This window comes from Sphaerodactylus townsendi, linkage group LG03, assembly GCF_021028975.2.
Source record: "Sphaerodactylus townsendi isolate TG3544 linkage group LG03, MPM_Stown_v2.3, whole genome shotgun sequence".
NCBI lineage: Eukaryota > Metazoa > Chordata > Lepidosauria > Squamata > Sphaerodactylidae > Sphaerodactylus > Sphaerodactylus townsendi.
The window spans coordinates 71,040,517-71,066,991 of NC_059427.1; the positions used below are offsets into that span (position 1 = coordinate 71,040,517).

General features: G+C 44.0%; 1 protein-coding gene across 1 annotated transcript in view; it reads left to right on the forward strand.

Moving 5' to 3' along the window:
* The first annotated feature begins 8,848 nt into the window (after positions 1-8,848).
* Positions 8,849-26,475, forward strand: part of CAMKV (CaM kinase like vesicle associated) — a 71,574-nt gene continuing 53,947 nt past the window's right edge. The window contains exon 1 of the mRNA XM_048489874.1: positions 8,849-9,193. The gene's annotated coding sequence lies outside the window, so the exon portion shown is untranslated. The remainder of the gene's footprint in view (positions 9,194-26,475) is intronic.

Here is a 26,475-nt window from a genome sequence, read left to right on the forward strand (position 1 = left end):
CCTTGAAAAGCATCTGAAAAGCCTAAACTTGGACAGAACATCAGTCCACATGCTGCAGAAAGGTGCACTTCTAGGAACTGCACACATTCTACACACAAATACCTCTAATATCCTAGGTCCTTGGGAAGGACTCGATATTCAGAGATGAATTCCAGACACTTGTGCTGTGTTGTTATGTGCATAAGAATAACATAATAAGCTCTTAACATGTGTAGTTCTTTAAATTATATCTTGACTCATTAAAACTTGACCCCTACTGTGAAAAAAAATTCCCTCCTTCCAATAAACCCTGAGATGTTTCTTTTGCCTTAGGGCAGGGGTCTTCAAACTATGGCCCTCCAGATGTTCATGAACTACAATTCCCATCAGCCCCTGCCAGCATGGCCAAGTGGGTTGAAGTCTATGGCTCATGGGAATTGTAGTCTATGAACATCTGGAGGGCCATAGTTTGAAGACCCCTGCCTTAGGGTCATGAAAGGTTTCACCTTCCCAGAGGAGGATTAATTAAATAGCAAAAATCAGAAGCTAATTCAGAGCCAGGTTACATTTGCAAGTCAAAACAACAAAAAAGTGGGGGGAAATCTTCTTTACTATAAACTTTGTTGATAAACATGATTGATAGTCAGCTGCACCACTCCTCAAAGAACAGTGGCCATTTGTAAGTCAGTTTCCCCCTCCATGCAACTTTGCTGTCTTTCAACCATTGTTATCGTTCAAACACTTTAAAAATGCCAACAGAAGCTTAAATCCTTTTGGAAATGACAGTGCCTGACACAGAGAGGTAACAAGAGCTCTGCTTCTTTCTAAAGGATGCAGTACTAAGTATCAAAACAAACAGAAATAAACCTTTCTTTTGACAGCTTGTCTCCAACAGCTCCTCTCAAAGAAGCGCTAACATGGCGACAGGCACATCAGTTAAGTAGCAGGCCGCTCTTCACTGCTAAAAAAACTCACAGCTGTATCAGGGCACAAAACCATTCAGTCATTCGCTCAAAAACCTCTATAGAATGAACAGCCCATGTGAAGTGCTATGCGGTAGGTTAGCAATTTCATTTGATTCAGATTGACTGTGGGGTCTTTGTGGCCATCAATAGGGGTTCTTGGTCGTTCACACGTTTGTCTCCCTTTCCCAAAATGGAAGCACCCAAAAGAAGTGTTACTTAAAGTGTCCCAAATCAAATCTTCAGTTTTTCTCTGTCAATAAAGTAAGTTCTGCATGGGTGAGGCAATCTCTGTTCCTGCATACAGTAGAACTGTACAGTAGATGCCTGCTTAAAATTTCAAAAACACGCAGATTATTATACTACAGTAAACCTGAAATGGGGGCTTGACAAGAAAACTTTCTTTTGGGTCCTGTACCTCAGCAGTATTCACAAAAGGGGGGAGGCTAATTTTCCATTAAATTACCTTATAATAATTTTTGTATCATCTAAAGCACCCCGTTCACACTTTGAAGCAGGGTTGGAAATGTATCATTTTATCCTGTGAATTAGAAGTTTTCAATGGTATAAGCAACCTAATAATAATGGCGAAAATTGTAAGATGACTCATTTTCTGCAAGTTTTAATATGGTCACTATTTTTTGTTTGTGTATGTGTTAGTAGATTTGTATCTCTTTCTCCTGCACTGAACATTGAGCAATAAATAAAATCCAGTAAAATTTCATAATTTATAAAACCATCCAGTAATTTTAAAAAGAACCATATTTAAAACATTGAAATAGCACTAAACACAAAACATCACATCATCCATTTACAAATTAAAAGCATACTTCAAAGGGATGCCTTTACACCTTCTATAGAAGCTGAATAACAGTTTCCTTCTTAACCTTTGTGTGAAACTGGTATGGATTTGCCAGATCAACTAGGTGATGATCTGGGATGTGACAAAAGAGTTTGAATTATCCTTATAATGGACTGGAAATCTCTCTCCCCCCAGCCTTTGGAATGTGGTACCAGCAATCTAGAGGCAGAAACAGGGAGAGACTATTGGAAGCAGTTGCATAGTGTCCATGGGGCGGGGGGTGCATTGCCCCGGGCGGAGCAGCGGTGGAGGCATGGCTGGGCCTCAAGGGGGGAATGGCAGGGCATTCCAGGGGCATGGCATGGTGGGGATGGGCAATGCTGCAGCAGGGGCACAGGGCACGTTCATTCCCCAGGTGCGGTTTCCCCTTGCTCCACCTCTGGCTAGAAGCAGTGTCAGCTTTTATTTGGGTACAGAAAGAGGAAAGAGAACCAAGAATTGTAGCTTCCGTTAGCCATCCCTAATTCAACTGCAGGGGGTATGGTGGTTCTTGCTGTTTCTTCAGGGGATCTTTTGCTCAGCAGTTTTGCTGTATGTCTTTTAGAAGTGTTTTCTTCTAATAGGCTCCCCATGCTGATTTGTAAATAAACAATACCACAACCAGTGTTATCTCATCTGATGGAAAGACAGATAGACAGACCATCACAGATGTGTATTTTTACTTCCTTGTTAAGTTATACTAAAGTATAGTTATCCAAAAATTCTCATTAATTTCACTCAAATGTTCATTTGCTCATGCAGCAATCTTTATAAAGAAACAAATGACCATGCAAAATGAACAGGGAATAAAGGGAAAGACGCACTGCTGGGCTTAGTTAATCAGCACACAAAAAACCCTACAACATCGTTGCTTGAAAATGGTACTTTCTGTAGCCAAAATGATTAATAGAACTTTATTTTTAGTACAAACTATTAGTATTCATATATTTCAAATACAGTATATTTTAATGTGTTTAATTAGAGTACAGGAAACCTTTTGTTACTTCCAGGGAGGTTTGTGGGAGTTGTTAAAGTTTAAATACACAAAGTTCTGTGCATAAAAGTGGTTTAGAAGCCAACATTTCCTGTTAAAACAGCTTCCACTCAAGAGGTAACAGCCAAAATTTAAATATGATGTGCAAAACAACCTTAGGCAAATCACTCATCTCCATAGCCGCTGTTACCCATCTATAAAATGAATTAACAATATAGATTACTTTCTATGCAGTAGACACCATGCAATATTTTATGTCAAAGTAAGTATGGAGCAAGATACAAAATTATATGAGGGCCAAACTCACTGGTCTGTATGTAAAAGGTTTTGAGAAAGATGGAAGCAAGTTTGGCAAGAGGTTTGACGTTTATACAGCACTTCACTGTTGCAGGGAAATGGCTAGGTGTAAAGGAAGTCTTTCATGGTTTTTTCCTGGTTCATTGAGTACTGTTAGTAACATTACTTGTTCCACCAACACAAACCACATGGACTGAGTTTTCTATCATTACTCCCCAATCTTGCTTTTTTCACTTGAGACAAAACCTTTCCCTGTTTGTTGTGTGTGTTGGTGTGTGTTAATGACACATACAAAGGCCATAAGCAGAGAAAAGAAAATGGTGCCACAGCATCTGTTTCACCACATTGGTATATTGCATGGTTTTTGTTCTGAAGGCACGGCAGAATGAAGAAGGCTGAAAATATGCTCTGCTGGCTGCTTTTACAGCATGGTCCTTCCAGAAGCTTCTAGTTTTGGATACAGATCAGGATCAAGTGCTCCACAGAACCACGCAACAAACAGCCCAAAGAGCCCCCATGTCCATCTAGCTAAATAGCCTGCAGCCAGGCACTGATCTGAAGCCCAGCACAACCTTTACAACTTTGGGGGTGGGGGGAGATTAGAGTGAATATATGTATGAGGACAGGCCTGTTCAAGCCTGTACAACCTGAACCCACCAAGTCAAAGGCAGCCCATTAGCCATGGATGGTGGCCAACAATGGGACATAGTAAGCCTCTAGCCTATCTGAAACACAAAAACCAGGCAATCTGTGCTTGCTTTAGCAAGCTACCAGTTATGACTTTATTATTGATTTGTTTAGAAACTCTTGACACTGTCCATGCAGAGAAGCTGCTCAATAAGACATAAATTTTTGTAAGACACGCCTTGATCACTTAGGCAAGCAAAATCATCCCCTTTCACAAAGAGATGACAAATAAGGTGGGGTGAGGGGGTAAAACAACATTCTCTCTCAACTTCCAGTGCACTGATCTGGACCTTTTATGGCATAAGCTTGCCAGCAAGATCTTATTCATCAAAGAGAAAATATTCCAGGATCGCTCTGCCCGATGTCTCATCTCCAGTGGTGGTCATCTATGATGGATCATAAATAAATTACAGCATCTTAGGCTTTGCTGAAACATCAAATTAAAACACCTCAATCGATACCTCTCACATTCATTCAGATGTATTTTTTATTTTAAAAATAGACTAGGCAGCAACATTGCACAGTTGATTTCTCTGAGCCAATGTGCATCCAAGGACAAAGTTCTTTTGCACTTCCATGAGTTGGAGGTTGGGGTGCCCCACGGGACACCCAGGGTTATAATTCTTCCAAATGCCAGTCACATAAGAGACTGTGGTTGATCATTACCTGCAAAGAGATGGAACGGTTTGTAAAAGTTGATATGCAACTCTTTCTAAGCAGTATGGCCTGAGGAACTCTGTCTTTGTTTTTGTAATCAGTCTAAAAATAAGCAGTTTGGCCTCTTTTCCCCCATGAAAAGAAAGAGAGAATAAGGTGTCTTGTTCCTGGGAAGTTCTTTGAATCTGAGTTTACCCAGGCACCTTTGCCTTTCTCTGAAGCTAAAGATCATAAAGCAGTTATTCTGGGATAGTGCCAGGGAGGCTATAACACTGATATTACTAATGGCACATTTTTTATGTCACTATCTAAAGTTGTATCCCCTTTTCCACTGCAAATCAAAATCTTTTAGGCAAATGCTGCCCTTTTTTCTCTGCCACTAGGCACTTAGTGCTTTAGAGATCTACAGTTCTGTAGAAATGTTTTAACTTTGACATTAAATTGAGAACCTAAACTCTTGTGTTAATCATGTGACTATAGAAGAGACTCAAAGGAAGCCTCCATAAGAGCCACGAGGAAATCATCTCCCTGTTGCTGTACCTGTGTTTATAGTGCACTCAGGCTCAAGGACATGAAGGAGATAACTGTTACCTATGAGAGAAGTCCATGTCCATGCAGCAAATGACTGATCCTATGCATGCCTACTTGGAAGAGTATTTCACTAAGTTCAATGGGGAGGGAGGGAGGGAGGGGGGGGGGGGGGAGGGAGGGAGGGAGGGAGGGAGGGAGGGAGGAAGGAAGGAAGGAAGGAAGGAAGGAAGGAAGGAAGGAAGGAAGGAAGGAAGGAAGGAAGGAAGGAAGGAAGGAAGGAAGGAAGGAAGGAAGGAAGGAAGGAAGGAAGGAAGGAAGTTAAATGCATCACTAATTTGTATAATTTATTTTCTATGTTGTGATATAACTTTTATATATTTATCCCCAAGTCTTTTAAATCATTTTAATCAGTAAGGAAATTATTTGTTTAATATTTAAAACAAATAAGATCCTGGATCCATCCAGGCTTTGGTAAGAACCTCCAAGCCTTTCTTTCCCCAGTGTGATCTGCCGAAGTCCTGATTTCCTGGTGCCATCCTGTTATTGAGTGATTTTCCCCTCCCACTTGATAGGAAGCTCCACTTCTTGGCATGATTGTATCACCATGCATGGATGTGGGCGGTGTTTGCTGCAAACCATTTCAGCCATGTTCCATCTTAATTAGGAAAACAGTAAGACTTGTTTCACCCAGTGCTGAGACAGCATGTAGGTTATGAAGCAGACATTGTAGCAGTGTTTTAGGACTCAGAATCATAGGTAGCTGGAATCCTCCAGGACTACTGATGAGACCCAATTTTCAAGGGGTTTGTGTCAGTACCCAACAGCACAAATAAGAATAACATTGCCACCTAGGTAGTCCCCTTGTCGAGATGGATTCTGCCATGACTAGACCCAGAATCACTGTGCAAACTTTAATTTGCAGCACAGCAGAAAATCTATTATTTAGAGAAGGGTATTCCTTTTGACAGACATCCATTTGTGCTGGATGTATACAGACCACAGCCGCTGTGTAAATCCCTTGGTGCTACTGAAGCAAAATTATTAACAAAATGCCCTTTCTACTGAATGGCAAAATGTGATTACTTACAGGCACTGATTCAAGAGCCAGGTAATGGCATAATTTAGTAATTGGCTCACAAGCACTTCCAGGTACAATTCCATCTTGGGTTATAAATCGTAAAACTTAATGTGTTGCCCCCAAGTAATCCATGATACTTCTACACCTTGACTTCCTCCTTTGTTACATTCAGTTAGCACTGGTGTGCCTCATGGACTTTCTTTAACCATCAACCATTACACAGCTGATGCTCCCAGGTTACAGTCCTATAAACTCTTAGTAAGGCATGCCTAAGTATGAGCTGAGCTCAGTGGTGGTAACTGATTCAAACCATGAGCAATAATAAAACAAAATATCTACATACATATTAATAAGACCGGAAACTCAGTGATATAAATAAAGCTTTAAAAATAGCTGTGAAAATGATGCAGTCTGCACACACAGCCATGAAGAATCCCATATTGTCATGTCTGGAGAGACCCACAAATATCACATCGGTGAACTCAGTTACTTGCCGGTAATATGGCTTGTATTCAGTCACATAGCCATTGATTCAGTCACTTCAGATTCATTTACAGATGCAAAGAGCCCTATGATCTTAAAGCCAATTCCCTACCAAACTCACAACTGCAGAGCATCCATCTGTCCAGGGAACTGTCCAGGGTGCTGTATGCACAGGTAGTGAAAGGAGGAGAGGAAAGTCCTTGGCTTTCAAAGGAAGAACGGAGGAGACAAAATTCTGGGAAGCCATTCAAGTTATGTGAATTACCTGGGGTGTTTTGTTTGAGTTTGTGTTGTGTGGAGGGGCCCAAGAGGGAATCTTTGTGATGGGGGAGGGAGTAGTGGCTCTTAACTGCCCCATCAAAGGGTCTCTCTTGCTAGCATTAGCTTCACATTTATTCAATCAGGGAATTAAATTACTTACTGCTATTCTGGTGTAACTGCTTGGTGCTCTAGGGAAAAATATCAGATGATGTCAGAGAAAGGATTTATTCAGGGAAAGGATTTATTCTCTCTCTCTCTCTCTCTCTCTCTCTCTCTCTCTCTCTCTCTCTCTGAGACTACCCCTTCCTTGCAGGATTGTTGTGAGAGTGAAATGATGGGGAAGTCTTGTATGCCATTCTGAGTTCCTTGAAGGAAACACAGGACAATAAAACAAGATGCTTGGTGTACTCACACCCACTATATCCAAGAGACACATTTTTATATTGGCAGTTGCTACATTTATTGAGCTGAAAATGACAAAATCAAGCTTTAGACACCTGGCCTGTTACTAACATGCGACCATCAACAGGATTCTTTTTCTTTGTTTCTTCTTGCATGCAAATGACATACTTTACAGTTACATTTTCACCACAGTGCCCCCCAAAAAATGTTTTGCCATTAAACCTAATACACTTCTGATTTTTTTTATTTGTGTCACAGCCCTGTCACAGATGTTTTGCCATGGGTTTGATCATGATTGGATATTATATTGTTGTTATTGTTGTTCAATTATCCCACTCTTCCCACCAAAGCAGGCTCGGAGTGACTAACAATTTAAACAAAATACAATTATAAAAGAGATGCTGGTTCCATACAGATAAGGGCTTTAAACGTTAAAACTAGGACCTTGGAATGGAAGTGGGCTCCCCATGGTGTCCTGATAAAGACCTGAACGGGCACATTTTGGACCAGCTGGAGCTTCCGGATGAGGATCAAGGGCAACCCTGCACAGATCAAATTACAGCAATCAGGTCTGGAGGTGACTGTTGCTTGGATCACCATACCCAAGTCAGGGCAAGACAGATAAGGTATCAGTTGCCTGGCCTGGCAAAGATGGGGAAATGCCAGTTGGGTCACGTTTGTGACCTGAACCTCCACTGAAAGGGAGGAAACGAGACTCACACCCAGACTGATGGCTTCAGCGCTAACTGCACACTGTCAAGAGCCAGGAGCTGGTAACCGCTCACAGACCCTGCTCAGCCTCTGTCTTCATCAGATTTAGCTTCAGCTGGCTCTGTTTTATCTGCCTCAGCACAGCAACCAAACAACTGGTCAAGTTGTCTGGAGTGACAGTTGGTCAGCCACTGATCAACAGATATAACTGGGTGTCTTCAGCATCCTGGGCTAGAAGGCATACATAGATGTTAAATAGCATTGGGGAAAAGATTGCTCCTAGAGGCGCCCCACCCACCCATGAGTGGTGTGACAAGGTCCTCTCTCCTAAAGCCATCCCTCTGTCCCTGAGAGAGAGAGAGAAAACAACCACTGCAAGGCTGTTCCTCTTATTCCACTGCCAGCAAAGGTCACAAGATGGTAATCAACCAGGTCAAATGCTGCTGTAGATCAAGAAGACCCACCCTGACCCAGCAGTCTCCAGAGATCGTTCCCACAGGCAGCACATTCCATTGCCCTGGGACAAAAGTGCAAACAGCAAGCAGACCGAATATAATTGTATGTATTTTCTTTTATGTACACTGAGAGCATATGCACCGGAGACAAATTCCTTGTGTGTCCAATCACAATAAAGATTCTATTCTATTCTATTCTATTCTATTCTATTCTATTCTATAACTTTGGTGCTGTAAAATGATTATCAGTAGTAGATGGTGTGGATTATCTTGAACTGTCCAGAAATAATGGAGTGGGCAAATAGTAACAATGCAAATAGTTTATAGCAGGCCTTATTCATCTGGAGACAAATCAGACTCCGGAAGCCAAAAGGTGGCTCAACTTATCATCGTTTGGTCCTGAACCCGAGAAAAGTGAGCTGCATCAATTTTCAAAAGCCATGGGAGGAGCTCAAAGTTTCTGGGTGACGTCAGTTGACAGTGGCCCTACCCTTCCTGGGCGGGTCCTTGTCAGTTTCATCCTTTGTAACTTTCCCACTTGGAACTCAACTGAGATGCTCAACTTGCGAGGAGCCGCGGAGCACCGAGCGCTCTCGGCTCCAGCTTCAGCCGACGGGATCCTAAAGGCGGATTGCTACGCAGCAATTTCCCTCGCAGCCCGTTAGCCACCCAAACGCCGGAAACAACCGGAGCGTCTACCGAAGCGTCCGGATCGCCCTCGGGAAGGCACGAGCGCCGCACGGAGAGGGCGAAAAGTCATACACACGCCCCCCCCCCACCCCCGAGGTGTTCGAGGAAAACCCCCCGAGGCTCCCACACCACTGATCTCTTCCAGCGGTCGGGGCAGATCTGCAGGTGAGTGGTGGCGCGGCGCGGAGAGCACATGCTTGCTGCAGTGTGGCGAAGGGAGGAGGGCGGTTGGAGCTCGCGTCGAAGGAGTGGGCTGTGGATCGACATGTGCTGAGTCCAGCCTGGAAACTATTGGTGCCCCGAGGAGAGGGACGCAAGAAGGGGCTGCTGGCGGCGGGGAGCTTCGGGCAGGGGCCTGGCGCGCTAAGCTTGGGAGGCGGGAGGCGTCCTTCTTGCTGCGGTCCGACCTGCGAGCTTGCTGGGGCTGGGACGCGCGGGGTTGATTCCCTCCGCCTGGGCAAGGCACTCTCGGGAGCTGCAGCTTTCTCCCCCAGCGGCGACTCTCCGCTCCCTGCGCGATCCCGGCAAACTCTGCCGCTAATCGGGGCTCGAAAGCGGGCTCAGCGGGGAACCGAAGGGGCGCTGTCTGAGACGGGGAGGGAGCTCAGGATCCCCGGGGGAGTACGGGGGGCGCCCCGTGTCCGAGGAGAGTTCGAGCGGGCTCCTCAGCTGAAACTTGGTCCCCGGCGGCGGGGGCCGAAGGAAGACGCGCCAGGGCTGGAGCCGCTGCTGGTGCGCCTGAGAAGGCAGCGGCAGGCGCTGCGCTCTCTTGCAGGCAGCTGTCCCGCAGATTTCGGGCCCAGCCTTCGGGGTGCCTGGTGGCTGCCTAGACTTGCGCAAACACCCCCAGCCCTTGGAATGGGGCAGCCCCCCCCCCCCCAAGCGGCGCAGGAGGGGGGAAACTCCCCCCCCCTTTTTTTTCCCATCCCAGCCAGGCGCCGAAGAGAAAAGCAGCCGCCTGGCTCGATCATCTCCGAGGAGGCGGGCGGGGGTCCGAAGGAGACTAGTGGCTGCGGACGGGGCCATCTGTTGAACCCGAACCGGCGCGGGTGACACCAGCGGCGGCGAGCGCAGATTTCCCACACCCCCTTTCCCCCCCCCCCGCCCCGCCCGGCAGCTCCTGCTATTTTGATTTCCTCTCCCCGCCCTTTAACTCACACTCGGGCGCTCATTTCCATGACAACAGCGAATGTCACAACTCCAAGATTGGGGCTCAGTTGCGCGACGGGGGTGGGGGTGGGGGGGGGGAGAGCGGGAGGCATTTCACGCTTCCCTGCAGATCCAGGCTCCAGACTCCCGCGAAGGGCAGAGCTTTCGCCGGGCTCTTCGGCAGATCTGGGCGCCGTCCAGACAGGACGGGCGTCGAAGTGGAGGCCGGGGGAGGGACACACACGCCGGTGACTGGCCATGTGCGTGGGAGCCCCAGCCCGCGTGTTCCCGCCGCATGCGTGTCTCTCGCCTTGCCGCTGCTGCGGGCGCCTCGTGTCCTGCCCCAGGGCTGAAGCGCGTGGCGCCGGCGCCACCGCAGGCTCGCTGTGTGGCTACAAGGCGGCAGCAGCAGCAGCCCGCAGGCGTGCTTAAACAACGCCAGGAGGGAGGGGGCCCTGGGCGCCCGGCCCTGGGGGGACGGTGGGGTCGCTGCCAGCTGCAAGGGTGCCCGGAGAGGAGGATGACTCGTTGACCCCGGCCGGGGCAGTTCACTTTGGTTCGTTTGGGATGGGAGCCCGCTGGCCTTTCCGTGGCTTAAGAAAGTGAATCAAAGGGGAGGAAGCGCGGAGCAGTCGTTTAAATTAGATTTGCATCAGAAATTATTCCTTCGGAAACGGCGCGGTTTTGATCCGTTCATTCCTGCACACTTTTGCAGTCCCCGATAATCAAACGCCTTTGGTTGATCGAGAGCGGTTGTGCCCGTTTAAACCACCCTCCAAATGCCACTTTGTTGAGCCCCTCTGTTCATGTTGTTTGCACAGCAATTAAAGGCCAGGCAGTTGCTTAACTACCATGCGAAAAGCGCTAATTGGCCCCTGACCCTACTTCTCCTGCGGGCTTTCTTTCTCGGTACCTGCTGGCACTGGTTTGAAGCCATTCCTTTCGACTGAGGAAGGAACTGTTGTTTGGAGTACAATATCTGCTGGAGAACAATCAACTCGAACATCCCTACTCCCCAAAAGAGAAAAATACTCCTTGTCTGCTACTAACCCACATGGACTCGACTCTGACATTGTATTTAGCATGTTTTGACTGGGTTGGGGAACTGGGGGGAGAAAGAGTTGCATAGGTAGGAAAAACTCCACATTAGCTCACCTGGGCATCGGAGACAGATCCCGACAGCTGCGAGTGGTGAAGGGTTGTTGTTGTTTTCATTCTCATTAGAGCTGTGAACTAATTAAAGACTTTTTACTTAACTGATCACCTGCCTTTTAATTAAGTGATTAAACAGTTTTGTGTAAATAAATTTACATACTGTCAAACATCATAATAGGTGAATTTTTGAAATGTGGGTAAGATGGCTTCTACCGTACATAAAACTGCCTCTCAGTATTAGAAGGAAAGGTTGTATTTAGTATCTTCATTTTCAGTCTCTATCACAGATCCCAACATTTTCTTTAAAAATAAAGGATACTCTTAATTTGAGGTCCCACAGATTGCCCTTATTGATTAACGGTGATCCCTCAATCCCCTGGTTCTCAACATTCCTAATGCTGCAACCCTTTAATACAGTTCCTCTTGTTGTGGTGACCCGCAACCCTAACATTTATTCATTTTACAGATGGAGAACACTGATGCAGAGAGTCTTAGGCAACCCCTGTGAAAGGGTCATTCAGCCCCCAAAGGGCTCTCGACCCACAGGTTGAGAACTGCTGCCTTAATCTATCAATTAAGTGGATTAAAGCATGTAACCCAGGTTTTGTACTTCACACAGAACTACAGCCTTTAGCTCATGCTGCTTTCATAGCAATTCTGTCTACTTTGCTCCATCTCAGCAATCCTTAAACAACTATGAAACTATGTGTGGGTTACATTTTAAAAGTGAAAATAAAAGTTTTATTTTTAAAAATAAGAGTTTTATTAAGAAATGAATTTCTACTGTGACGTTTCCTTAGAGACACCCCAAAATGTTCACAATGAAATAGTAAGATGCTGTTTCCAAACACAGAACACTAGCATTTCAGATGAAAGAGACCAGGATTCAAAACTCTGTTAAGAAGCCCATTGGATGACCTGAGGCTAGCACTTTTTCTTGCCCTAGCGCCTATTTCACAGGATTGTTATGAGGATAAAATAGGGAAGGAAGAACCTGAAGTTTTTGAAGGATATGATGAAAATGTAATAGGTTACTTACTAGAGCAGTTTGATGCCTCCCTGACTTCAGTGAGTCCCACATAAGCAAGTGCAGGATTATTAAACAGCCAATCTTGCCTTGCTAGTATCACACTGGTGTGCCATGTAGTGAGTGGATTTGTCCTTTCGTAAGTAACCCTTCCTTGGAGAACTCATTACCAACATGATGGGATCATGATGCTTCCTGTGGCTCCCCCTTGAACAAGTCTGATAATCCTTTCATGAGAATGTTTAATTGTTTTAACATAATGGGCAGAACTGAGCCCTTCTATGAGCCTCTAGTTTTAAAAGAAAAGAGATTAAAATTTTACATGTGCATATATAAACATTCAAATGGACCTTTTTCCTGAGAAGTTATTTGGGTCAAAAGATGGAATCCACAATTTCACATTACTTGGGGTCCATGCCCCATAGAGATATATTGCAAGCTCTTTCATCCGACACGTTCAGCATTATGTGTGTGTTTTCTCTCTCTCTCTCTCTCTCTCTCTCACACACACACACACACACACACACACACACACACGAAATGATCTGCATATGGCTTTATCTTTTCTTTGGACCCTGCAACTAGCATATATCAGCGAATCCAGAATTCTCCATACCTGCCTCCCAGATTACGCTCTCAAAATCTAATGTTGCAGGGATAAATGTAGGAAATGGCATGCAAGTGAAAAAGCATAATATCCAGTTGCAAAATCTATGTGCATTCACAGAAAAGACCCATGAACAGGAATGCTACTTTTGAGCTGAGGATCACAACGGTGTAGTGGTTGTATTATTCAGTGGTTGAAGTTCTCATTTGGCTGCAAATCTCACTGGGTGACATTAGTCCCCCTTTTCTGTTTCTCAGTCTCACCTATACTTGCTGGATTGTTGTAGAATAAAATAGAGGGGCTGAATCATGCTCTTGGATGAAGAGTGGGATAAACAATGAATAGCTTTCAAAGTTGCGTTTTCATGTATGAGAGAAAAAATATATTACCTTGGTACTGATACTCCATTCACACCATCGCCTTTGACTGAACCATGAAGCACAGCCTTGGTACCTGGGCTTAATTTGTCCCCGGCCTTTTTCCACCAGAGCAAAGGTAGTATGGCAGTGCTGTCCTGTGCAGAGTTGCTTCAGCCAAAGCCCACTGAAAACAGTAGCTTTATGACTGAAGTAAGTCTGCATGCACAAACCCTACTCTTTCCTTGACCCAGCAACTCAAGTAGCCCCAAATACCCGATTCCATCTTTCACAGAAATGGTTCCCCTATTGTTCAGCTGCACATTCTTCTATGCCCCTGGTCCTATATTTTTTTTTTCTCACTCCATCATCCTCTGTTATGCATAGCAGCTGAGCTGCGTTCATGCGGATGGTTTGCGCTTTTGGCACATTAACATGAAGCGGGCTGAAAACACATTTTGTGTCCCCAATGACATACTACTGCAGGGAAGAAAACTTGTTCTTCTCCTTCCCATTCTCTTTAAAACCAAACCTACAGTATATTCAGTTTTACAAATCTTGGTATATTTTTCATGGCACTGAGTTTTCATTTCCTAAGGGGCTTAGACAAATACAGTATTTGTAGTCCCTTTTACACATTCACAGTTCCTCGTTCCAATGAAAGGCTGCCGTCAAAAAATAATTCCCACCACCGTCACCACCGAAGATCATTTGAAAGAGACATCTCTGCTCATGGGGTGGACTCTTCGCCTTTGGAAAAGTTTTCTCTTTCGGAAACAGGTGTTTCACGTTTCTTGAATTATTTTGAAAACCTCTCAACCCATGTGGGTCAGAGTGATTAGCAAGACAAAAGAAATGTGTCTACCCTGTGAGAAGCACTGCCTTATTCGAACCATTTCATATGCTATTTAAAAGGTATTCTCAGTTTCCAAACTTAGTTGATGGAGGATCAGAAATGATCCCACTTGGGAATAGCTCTTGGCATCTCTTTTGATCTGATAAGGGGAGTCATTTCCCTCATGGAGCCCCCAGAAGCGTTATCAGTTTAGAATGCTTGTTGGATGGGTTTGAAGGCTCAGTCAAAAAAAGTGGTCCCTTTGCAATCGAACCTTTAATTTTGGGGTTACATCACTGTGTCTCTGTCTCTGAAATTGTGACAAAATCATTACAGGTACAAAATCAATACTCAAGGCTAACTGTACTATGAGACAGGGGGAAAGCTTTTGGGAAAGCATTTGTCAGCCATTAAATGCACTGAATTTTAACCACCATAATTTGGATTTTGGGCCAGAATACATTCGGCCTACTTGACAGAAGTCAGAGGAACCCTGTGTGGAAGTATCTCATGAATTCATCACTTGGTAGCTGAAAGTTCCAGAGAATCCTAAATACAACAAGGAACACATAGGGTGTGAATTTGTACATTGATTTCATTATTTTTATTTATAGTCTGGGACTCAATAAATCCTGTTCTTCTGTACATCAGGCATTCAGTATAACAGTTCCTATGTGTAATCTTGCAGGGGCATATAAGTGAAAAATGGTTTGATAAGTCACAAGCATCATGCTCAGTTGGGCTCTGTTCCCATGGAACATGTAATTCAGGTCAGACTTCACAGGATAATTTGGAGCAGCAAAGGTCTATTTGATGTTCTTCTTTCTACAAAAATCTAGGAATTCTGGCTGCAGTGTCTGAACAGTGATGGTTAAAGAGGTCCAAAAAACGAGCATTTGCAAATCTAAGTGTGAGCTGCTTTTTGAAAAGAAATAGTCAAAGTAGCTTTTCTCTTGAGAACAGATAATTGATCAACAGTGGTAAAGATCAAACATGCCAACTACCATCTGATTTTCTAGAAAATATCACTCTAAGAACTTCATGAAACCCTTGATCATTTAAATTCAATTAAAGACAACATATCAGCGTAATACTGCTAAGTATAGATAGATTCAAGGATGTCCTGCTCCAATTATGGACATTCCTTCTATCATGTCAACTAAGGAAACTGCAGTGAGAAGACCCAGGAAACAGATAGGAACCACACAATAGATACAAACTTTTATTCAGATATCTTGTGTGCATTATGGGAAGATGGGCTCAATGGCTTGGATCCCACCGAAAATCTCCACTGATAGAAGGAATGTCCATAATTGGAGCAGGACTTCCTTGATTCTCCCACCTGCTCATCTCAGAAATCCAGCCACAATGCAGCCCTTGAAAGACCGGGGACCACAGAACAGCATGGGGGAAATCATGGGTCTGCAACAGAAGAGGGGGCCATCAGTGAAAATTGCCTACTCCCTTCCATTAGCAGAAATTACCTGTGGGCTCCAACAAGGTTGCTTGCTCAACTAATTCTCTGAAAATTGAGATTGCATTTCTTTTTATGTTTAAATGCCAGCCATGCTCTTCAAACTCAATTATCTTCCTGAGGTGCATGATTCAGATATGTACTTCAGTAGAGAGAGCTTTGCTAGGTTGTCCACTTGCTACTATTATCTGTTATTGGTAAGCTGCTCTGTGTCATGGATTTTCATAGTTTCCAGTTTTCTTATTCTACAATAGCACTGGGCTGACTCACTTTTTCAAGTGAATTAAGATTCACTGTGCCTGTTTTCATCGCATGTTGGACTTGAAATACAGGTTCAAATCTCTGAGACTCGTGATGTGATCTTGAGGTAGACAAGACTTATTTAGATGATCTCTCTGCCCTTTCTCAAGAGGCCCGCTGAAGGCAGCTAACATGAAAAAGGAACACTTAAAATAATAGGAAACACAAGTTAAACAATCAATCAAGGAAAGTATTCAATAAAACTACTCTCCCAAGCAATAAAAATCATCCCAGATTGCCCAGGTGTTTTCTCATAAAAACCACATTCCATCAAGTCAACAATATCTCAATAGCTTAAAGCAATCATAGGAGCATCAAAGGAGGTCATAAAAACATCACAAACAAGAAGCTAATGTAGACCAAATTCATAAAAATAACAAACTCTTAAAAATAGGGTAAGATATGGCTATACAGACTGTATGTTTTCGACTTAATTCTGATTTAAATATCATGCTTCCCCCAAAGAAACGAGACTATTCATAGTTTAGTGAAGGTGCTGAAAATTCCCTTATCAATCCTTAATAACAACCCACTTCATAATTACATTAATATGCATTGGTAGCGTAGATTTCCTTTGTCTTTCAGTTGAACTTACTTCACAGTGTTTTTGTGAAAATAAAATGGGGGCATCATCTTCTTGAACTCTGAGGGAGGAAATGGATGAGTAGATAGCTCTTATTCATCTCAAAATGAATAGCTAACATTTCTGAGGGAAGAACCAGCTTCGTCAATGGGAATTATGGGATATCCTCCAGTGCATAGGTCCAAGCAGAAGTAGTGATGTCATCAAAATCCATAATTACTGGCCTTAGAATGGAAATTTGCTCTCAAAGAAAACGCATCCATACTGAACCAATTCTGAATCAAGCTGAGGGCAATTCACCACCAGTAACCGGAGAGGGGTAGAAAACGAGGGATTGAGAAGTATAGTTCTTTCGCTGTGAGAAAACTTGGTGTTATAACCTGGCTGACTTTTAGCAGCTCTGTACTCTTTCTAGCCTTTGTACTTCGGCAGTTCTGGGAAAGGTGGAAGAGGCAAAGGCAAAGCTCAGATAAAATTATCTTAGCAACCATGAAAGTAAAGGGTTGTTGTGAGAGGGGTGTTTTTGTTCCACTACTAAGTGTGGAATAGCACTCTGGTTTGTGATTACTGATTATGAACTGGATAGAAGTTTACTCAGTTCACAGTATTGAGGATAGAAACCTCACTCTAGCATTTCACAGCACTGAGGACCTTTTATTAATTCAGTGATTCCAAGCATTTGGGGTGGGCAGAGGTGTATCTAGAGAAAATGTAGTCCAGGGCAAAATCTGAGTCCCCTTCACCATGGGTGGCCACCCTCCCCCACCACGACCAAACGATTGTTTGCAGCAGAAGGGGACAATATTTCAGCTTTTTCTCTCTATCTAGAGAAAGAGGGTGTGTAGAAATCCATGACCATTGTCTGAATTTGAACCCAGTCCCTGGTGTAGTGGACCGGCAGCAGCCATCTCCCCATCAACGTGGGAACTTTTTGGCCAGCGAGAGGGATGCACCCTGGCAGGGAGCAGAGAGGCCTGCAGGGGTCCATGGGCCAGAGAAGGCAGGTGAACAGGCAAGAAGTGGCCCCTCCAGGAGCCTGAGCGGCAGGAGCAGCAGCCAGACCCAGGGTCCCTGGGCAGGGCAGGATGCATCGCCTCCTGGTCCTTGGAACAGGGGGTCTTCCCTGCCAAGCCAAGCCATGGCGGGAGGCCAGGGAGGACCCAGCTGAAGCTCAGTCAACCCCAGGTAGAACACCTCATGCATGGCTGGCCAGTGCAGCACCTCCAGCCGCAGCTGTGCCATCTCCCACTTGGCCTCCAGCGCCTGCATAGCGTGCCCCCTCCACCTCAGTCAGAAGCACGCCCACCAGGCCGGTCGAGACAGGTCTGCAGCCGCTACCTTGTATTGCCGCTGATGCAAGGAGAGCCAGGCCAGGCTAGAAGTGTGTGGGGTGATTTTCCACCACCCCCAGTGACTAAATGGGGGCCACCCGGGGACATATGACACCATATGTCCCCATGGGTGGTACACCTCTATGGTGGGGCTCGTTTTTGCCTATAGTTCAGTGCCAAAATACCCTAAAGCAGGCCCTGACTAGAACCCTGGTATTCATATTCTGTATGTAATCATCTACTCACATTGCCCTGATGCCTGTCAGCACGCCTGCTACCTTTTCTCTGCCTGTTCCCCTGCTGCTTAGCCCAAGATAACAGTAACCAAATGCAGTATTTGAAGTGAGAACAAGCTGCTGATTGATAGAAGAGTGTCTTTTCTGTATCATTCTCTTTAATACAGTTCAGGATCTCACTTTCTTTGCTGTTGGTACTGCTGTGATTGATGTTGGCAATACCATTAGATTGAGAACAGGGCTATTGGAGAAGGTTTTCTGGAGCCCCAGCTTGTGCATATTTCCCTCCCTCTGGTCTTTTGAGCAAAGTGGTGTATCATATGGCTGGAAGACCTGGGACAATAGCTAGCTAGGAACATCAGTACAAAGAAGGCAGAGTGGGGGTGCTAATATGAGGCCTATGCTGATCCATATACTGTGCCACAATCCTCGCTTTCACTCTCTTCTGACCTATATATGCCAAACTCATTGCTTGCACTCATCTGAGGATACCCAGGGCCTTTCAGCATGATCACATTATGTATACACATTCTTTTTAAAAGCACAATTTTTTTTTCTTGTTTCTTCCATACAATCTGGACATCTTCCCTTGGCATTAGCCTTTTTCTCCGGGATATTTCATTTTCCTAGCATTTTTAATGGCAGCCTTTTGTATCTGGGCAAATATGTCATCCCCCATACCTTGCGATAGCATATTCATTACTATTCCAATTGTAGAACCACAGGCATCTCCTGGACATTTGTTGGTAATTTGATGAGTGCTAAATGATACTATCCCCTATACTAGTGAATTCGTGAACTTTAAAAAATTATATAATTATTTGGGGATTCTGCTTTTCTCACTGTAAAACAATGTTATATTCCCCCACCCTATGCAGGAAAGCTCAACATCTGTTACCTTTCTTTTTCAGTATAGAGTTGTTCTCTTTTTTTTTTGATGGATTTTGTGTATTACCTTTCTTTCTTGGGCTAGCCTTTTTATACTGGGGGGCCAACCTCAGCCTAGTTGTTTCCTGCAACACGACTAGCCTCCTCTGCCTGGTCTATTATGTCTAAATGAGATATCTTAGTATTGTTGATGAAGGAGAATTGGAAAGAATTATTGTACTATGAGTAACATATAGTTGGAAAACTCTCTGGCCCTGTGTACACTTACAGTTTGTGTTACAGCTCTGTGCCTTGCAGTGGGGTCTCCCACCATTTTCTCATTTACGTGCAAGGAGGTGCCCTGTTGCTTCCTCCAAACCTGGCAGCCATTTTGCCTGACCCCGTTTCTGCGTTACGAAGTCATTCACTGTCTCTTTGTTTGTTTTTTAAAAAGCCTATTTAACAATTTACTGCAGGAGTGATAGAGCAAAAGTATTTTTCAAAAATTTAAAAAGAAGCCCCACTGATCCCTCAGAAATGCTCATGGGGGGTGGGCAGAACTGCTTCTGCATGGGTAGGGGAAAGTTGGGAGAAGCAGAGAAGGTGAATGAAGCACAGCACACACTAGTGTGCTTTGCTTTCCCTGCGCAGGCAGGGAGAACATCACAATTTGCCCATTCTCAGAAACCATAGGGCTTCTCTGATCTGCAACTTGGTGAGCTCTGAAGAGAAAAAAATACATGCAGAATTAAGAATCTGACCCAAAGGTAATGTATGCTTGACTCAAAGAGACCAAACATGCACCAAAGGCCTGGAAAACTGGAAAAGGCTTTAGAATTTTCTTAATCTTTCCATAATCTGTATCTTCCCATGGGTGGTAGAAAGAGTATAACCATTCTAGGCGGTTATAGATGCGGTGAGCCTGTGGTGTTTTGAAAGTCCTTTTGGCTGCAAGAAATGATGGGATAGTACCTGTGTCTCTGCAGCGTAGAAGGCCGTGAAAGCCTTCGACAATACATTGAACATCTCTACAGGGAGAAATTGTTCCAAGACACACGGAAATTGGAAAAACTACGGCTCAGGAAAGCACACTTACTGTGTTCTCTAACCTTTCTTCTACGCTGCTCCGGCCGTGAAAGCCTTCGACAATACATAGTATAACCATTGTTTCAAATAACTACTCTGTTATTTAACCATTGTTTCAAATAACTACTCAGCTGGGGAAAGGGTCTTCTGTCATGTTAAAAGAGTAGCCAGCTGCCTTGCTAATTGTAAACCAGGTTTAGGAAACCTCAACAAATTTCAGTTCTGCTATGGAGTCAGTTGATGGCCTAAGCAAGGGACTCCCCCTCACCAACTGCTAATAGATTTTCCTGTAAGTTTTAATTAAATCGTGACCAAGATCCAAACATCTGAGCTACCATTTTCGTGATCCACCAATGTTCTGTTAAAATCCTACCAAGTCTTTGAAGAGTGGTTTGTGTTTTGGCATAAGAATCTGGTGTGGCCAGATTTTTTTTTCTAGTGGCCACCCAAAAGCCCTTGAGAACACCAAAAGCCATACTTTGGATCCTGGCTATCATATGCAAAATGCTTTGACCGCCTGAAAAGTGCTGTCTTTGTCAAGACAGTGGCAAGTGCAAACTGAGTGCCATGAGAGATTTACTGTCTGGTGTGATCCTCCCACATATGATCACAAAGATTCACTTTTTTGTGCCATCCTAAACAATCCCCCATTAGAAGTTCTCATCCATTCTACCTTTTGGACTGTAGGAAAGCTGCTTTATAAATACTTTGGTAAGATTCCCACTGCAGCAGGTCATTTTTACTGTTTTTCCCTTCCATTTGTCAGTATCTTTTAATTGAGGCAAGTCTGAGACTCAGCCTGATGGTGCAGTCACACTAGACCTGTGAACAGAGCGGGCTGCGGTTTCTCACATTTATGGTAGAATGCTTCTGAATTAGCAAAATTACACTGGCTTTTGTGTTTCTTCCCGCCACCACCCCTTCTCACATCCCTAGAAATGCAAAAAGAAGATTTAAAACAAAACCAAGAGCCTTTTTCAGACAATTAGCAGCAGGCCACTGCCAGTGAGGTAGGGGTACTGAGAGAAGGAAATGAGTGCTTGGACCAGTCTGATTCCTGCCTATTTTGGGATACTCATGTAATGTTTAAAGGGAGCAATGATAATGTTTGCATAGCACTGGAATCCTCAGGCTGTAAGCATTTGTGCCATTACTAATCATCCCTCCCACTCTTCTGCAGTTGTTGGTCACGCTCACTCCTTGTGTCTTGTTCCAAGCAAAATGGTAAATAGTTGAGGACAAGATGGCATTCTTCATGTACGAGGCCATGTGTGATTCCCTCAAGCATATTCATACATTTTTCCTGCCTCCCATAGCACACAAATTGTGCAGTTACCCCAGTGTGTTGACTGCCATTCTCCTGCAAGGTTACTTTGAAGCCCTGTCAGTCTTCCCATTTCTTTTCCCCCAGAGAGGCACTTCTGGAAATCTTGCCACCTTGCTCCTAATCTCTTTTGGCTTTTTGGACAAGTTTCTGTTTACACTGTTCCCCACCTCCTTATGTTTGATATTTGCTGTTTGATATTTGCTGTTTGATATTTGCTATATAATTAGGTTGCCATTTGCATCTGCTTCCGGATACTTTAAAAAGGTATAAATGAGACTGGGACCTAACCCTGATCTCTGCTGGGTTCCTTTTCTTTTATCTAATACATTAGTGGTAATCATTCTGCAGCCATGGCATTGTCCCTGGAAGTACATCTGAGTTCATGGAAAGAAGGAAGCATTAACTTCTCATTATAAGTGAGTTTAGATGACGGATTGCATCTACAGTAGGAACTTTCCAAGCCAACTCAGATTAATTTGACCCATGACATTCACTTTAGATGCTCTCAAAATACTGTAGTAAAATTCCAGACTGTAGCCCTGTCCAGCTTCTACTCAGCTGTAATTACAGAAAAATAAACACTGTCAAATTTTCTAGCAAGATTTATTCCCAATAATATCCTTGTATTAGTTTTGGCTCAAGGTTCTCTTATCTTCTAAAACCTTGGAACTGGTTCCTTGGTAGAGCAAATGTATTAGATTTGCAGGGAAACAATGGTCAAGGATCATTGTCCATTGCTGTCTGGAAAATCAATACTTTCCTTAATTAAATCTAGCCTTCTGATCCCCAGTACACTCTTGCTGGGGGAAAAAATTGTGCCCCATGAAAAACAGCATTTTTCTGACTAATATATCAACAACAAAATGTACATGATATACAATTTCTCTTCTGGTACTAACACATCATGGAGACCTGGGTATACAACCAGGAATGATGGTGCAAGCGGAGGATATAATATTCATTTGCGTCTGGTAATTCACTTTAATCTTTGCTCAGTTGAATGGTCAAACTAGCAAAACAAGAACCATACATATAGGGCTGTATATTTGAAGCTACTGAAAACTCAGAGCCACTTGAGGTTTCACAGGGGTACACAGGAGATGAGTGCCAGGTACACTGTGAATTCAGTAAACACATGTTTTATATATACTTGTATACAAATAATATGAAATTTTCATCCGGCAGCCTGGGCTGGCAATCATGGATACTTGAAGACAAGCCTGAGCTTAAAGCTCCAGAATGTGCGAAACGGCCCTTATGTTAAATCTGCAGAAATCCTTCACTGACTGTATTGTCTACTTCCCCCACTGCTGCATATTAGAAATACTTTAGTCCTTTTCACAACAACCTATCAAGTTTATTTTTGAATTTCCCATTTCTGTGTGATGTCAAGCCAACCCAAATTGTACATCTTCAAATGTTCACATTTTTGCCATTCTTAGAAAACTAGACCCCCCAAGGCCTGGATGCTTTATGCTTGCATGCAATCTGTTAGTCATTTGTGTTCATCATCTCCTTGTTGCACCCAATAGAGCTTTGGTTGGTTTTAAATCTGAATGGGACTTTGGAGGAAGATACAACATTTCTGAGATGCAGAGAAACAACAATGGCAGCTGCTCATTCAATTCAAAGAGTAGGTCTTTGGTTTTTCCCTTCTGGTAAAGATGGCTAAGATATAACACACTGTGTGGGATCCCTTTGGAATGTAGTTCTGGCCTCATGTCTGGTGGCTGGTCCTAAGACCGTTGAAATCAAGATGGTCAAAGTCAGTGTCTCGTGGCTTTCAACAGACTCCAAGCACAGCTAACTTGTTCCCACATTTGTTTGCTTCCAGTAAACTCGGAGTTTGAGAAATACCTGCAGTCAGCAAACCATCTTCTTTGTGCATTTTAAGTTTCAATATTGTATGGTATTTGTGTTTTGATTTCTATCCCGCCTTTCTTCTGAAGAGCGTGGGGCAAGAGCTTGGCTTTTTCCTCCTCCATTTTGTTCTCAGAATGATTCTGTGAGGTTTGGCTGGGTGAGAATGACTGTGTCAAGATGAACAAATGAGCTTTGTGGTTGAGTGGGGATTCAGATCTAGGTCTCTCTCCAGTCCTAGCCCATTGTATTTCTGGGTCTGCAGTTGTCGCATCAAAATGGTAGTTTAGAAGTGACTTCTGCCTGTAAAAGTCTGGCAGGCACTGTGTGGAGAAATGGCTCCTTCCCCCGCCCCCCTTTTTTTTCTCCTTCTCTTCTCCAATCAAGTATCATAGATTTGGAGGAATTAGAAATGCCAGAGGGACATCAGGAAGAGCTACCTGACCTAGGGGGAAAAGATATCTTAACCCAGCCTGACCAGGTCAAAAGAGGGTGGGGCCAAGGAACTTATAAATTGCTGGGAAGAGAGCGGAAAGGACTCTTTCTCATTCTGCTGGGTCACTGAAGGGAGCAAACTTCTTGCCGTGGCTGTGCAGAGAACAGCCGTTTTTGACCCATGTGCTCATCCAGGGAGCTCGCTCAGCCTGCCAGGTAATGAGAACTCTTTGAGAATTGCAACCTACTAAGCTTTAAGGGCCTATCCTATTTTCAACAACTATTAGGGTATGTTTAGCGAGAGGGACAGAGGAGTTGCATTTGTATCTCCTTTGTTTTGGAAACCCTTGCTGAATCTGGTGCAGTGCTAAAATATACTTGTAACCATTTTATTTTTAATAAATACTTTTAAACCTTAGATGTGGAGTACAGTTTTCTGTACCACGAATGCCTCACTGTTTTGGATGAGCTATCTTAATAGGAGTGGGGAGGAAGGCTGGCAGCTGGCGAGCAGCTTTTTCTCCGGGACCTCCAATCTACCCTATGGAACCCACGAGAAGGAACCAAGGGGAAACTGAGGCTAGGCTTCACGGTTGGAAATAAAGTTGGGAAGCCCTGACCCTCCCCAGGTGGTGGCAGCAGTTTACCCAGAGAGAAAGCTTGCTCCCTCCAGGAAAAGTTGGCAACCCCTGGGAAAGGCTTGGGAGTGGAATAGGACTTGCCAAGCAAAGCAAGCCCATTCCGCCATACACTGCAATAGAGAATTGACACAGTTATTTATGTGCGCATAAGGACCAAAGTTCGTGGTGGGATAAAGGTGGCTGAAAAACAATGGCTTAATTTAAAGATGTAGTTTGATCTTATGCTGCATGCCATTTCATGGTTGCATTGCATTTCATGGTCACACTAGAAAGTAACATAAAGACTTGATCCAGGAATTTTCTTATATGGTGATGGAGAAGAGGGTAGTCTGGCCAGATTAATACAGTCTTTATGCTTAGTTATTTCTGGCCTGCTTCTGTCCCTTTTACAGAGATTTGATATTGAAACTTCTCCTGAGTGGAGCTACACAATATTATCTGCTAGTTGCTGAAGACCAAAAGGACAGTTACAGAGGCCAGACAGCAATTCCATGTGTAGTTCAGTAGTAGTTACTGTGCCCACTACTGGAGATGAAGGTGCTGCAGGTATGAGCATCCAGAGGTTTGTACCTGTTCCCCAAAAGCTCCAAACAAAGCTTGTAATTATTTTCATAGGCTGCAGGTAGACACACTGGTAAAAAGCAAGATCCAAAATCAAAAGCCATGTCACATCTATAATTAAGATTATTCAAAGCATGCAAGGTTTTGAGTTCTCCAGAACTCTTCATCAGGTAAGATCTTCGGGTCTCCGATCCTCCTGTATTCAAATCCATCTGACTAGATGCAGGTTGGAGCCTTGAGGTCAGGAATGAAAGATGTTTTCACCCCCTCTTTCCCTGCCCCCATTCTTTGTTTTTTAACATTCAGTCTGTTGGACAGTTCTAGAGAATGCTGCTTTGTGTTATTTTAGTTGGTTTTAATTGAAGTTATGATGTAGTTTTGCTTGTTTTTCCCCGTTCCCTTCCAATTTTCAGTGTTTGGATAGTTATTGTCAGGGCCTCTCCATGTTTGAAGATTTGCTCTAGGGTAGCCCCATAGAAATTACCAAGCGGGATCATTGCTACTTGACTCAATCATGCAGGATTCCTGTTCTGCTGTATTCTTGCATGTTTGACTCCTCTTGAGCCCTTGTGTCCCTAACCCTCTCCTGCTGTAGCTTGAATGCCTTCGACAAGCCTTAACTTGGTGCTGCATACAGGTGCCCCAGTCTCTCTTTGCTCCTCACTTCCCATCTTTCACATTTCGGTGTCACTTTCTAACCCTGGCAGTGTTCTCAGCCCCCATGTAGCCATGCAATCTGTCTGTCTTGGTTTTCCTCTTTGGAAGAATCTGAGCTAGCTGCAGCGTAATGAGACTCTGCTCCCTCGAACAAACAGACTGCAGTTTAGCACTTCCTCCCACCCCTTTTTTTTTAATTCACACAATTTATTCTCAAAGCTTTCCAGAATTCTGGCTCACTTGCGGGATCGTTTCACGCAAAGGTCTCTCTATTCCTTCCAGCTCTGTGGGAGCTCCTCTAAAGTCAAGCTTCGTGTCCTTGCTCAAGAGGACAAAAGAAAAAGCATTCTCTTTTCGTTTTTTTTCAATTGGGGTATCATGACCAGAACACAACAAGAAATCCAATGAACATTCTGTCGAGGATCAGAGTAACTGAATCAATTTAAGGCAAAGCTTCTGGAACACAAATAGTTGCACAAAAAGAGGGATATCAGAAGCAGCAGCTAGTTTGGCAAGAGTGGAAAAGCAGCTGAAATTATTAGTGGTACGGGACCCATGTTCTCCTTTGTGTCTGGACATAGAAGAGAACAGAGATGCTGCCATTAAATTGCTGCCTCCAGCTGTTCACCTAGAGGTCATGTAGATCGTGTTCCTGACATCAGTCACAGCACTTCTTCACTTTATGGCTATTACATTTATATCTTCCTTCATGGTACTCAAAGAATTCTGGTCTTCTATCCAAGTACTGACCAGACTCAGACCTGCTCAGTGATAACAAGGCTGCCTCCATCCATTCCTAGCCACAAATGTTGCTTTTTCCAAAAAAAGACACCCTTGCTGCCTTTGCTGATGCTGGCTGCAGCCACCATAATGAGGACTAGGAGGGGATGTAGGGGAGAGGAGAAGGAAACAGAGCCAGAGCCAAGGAGAAGGAGCCAGCATATGGGTGGGCAGGAGGGA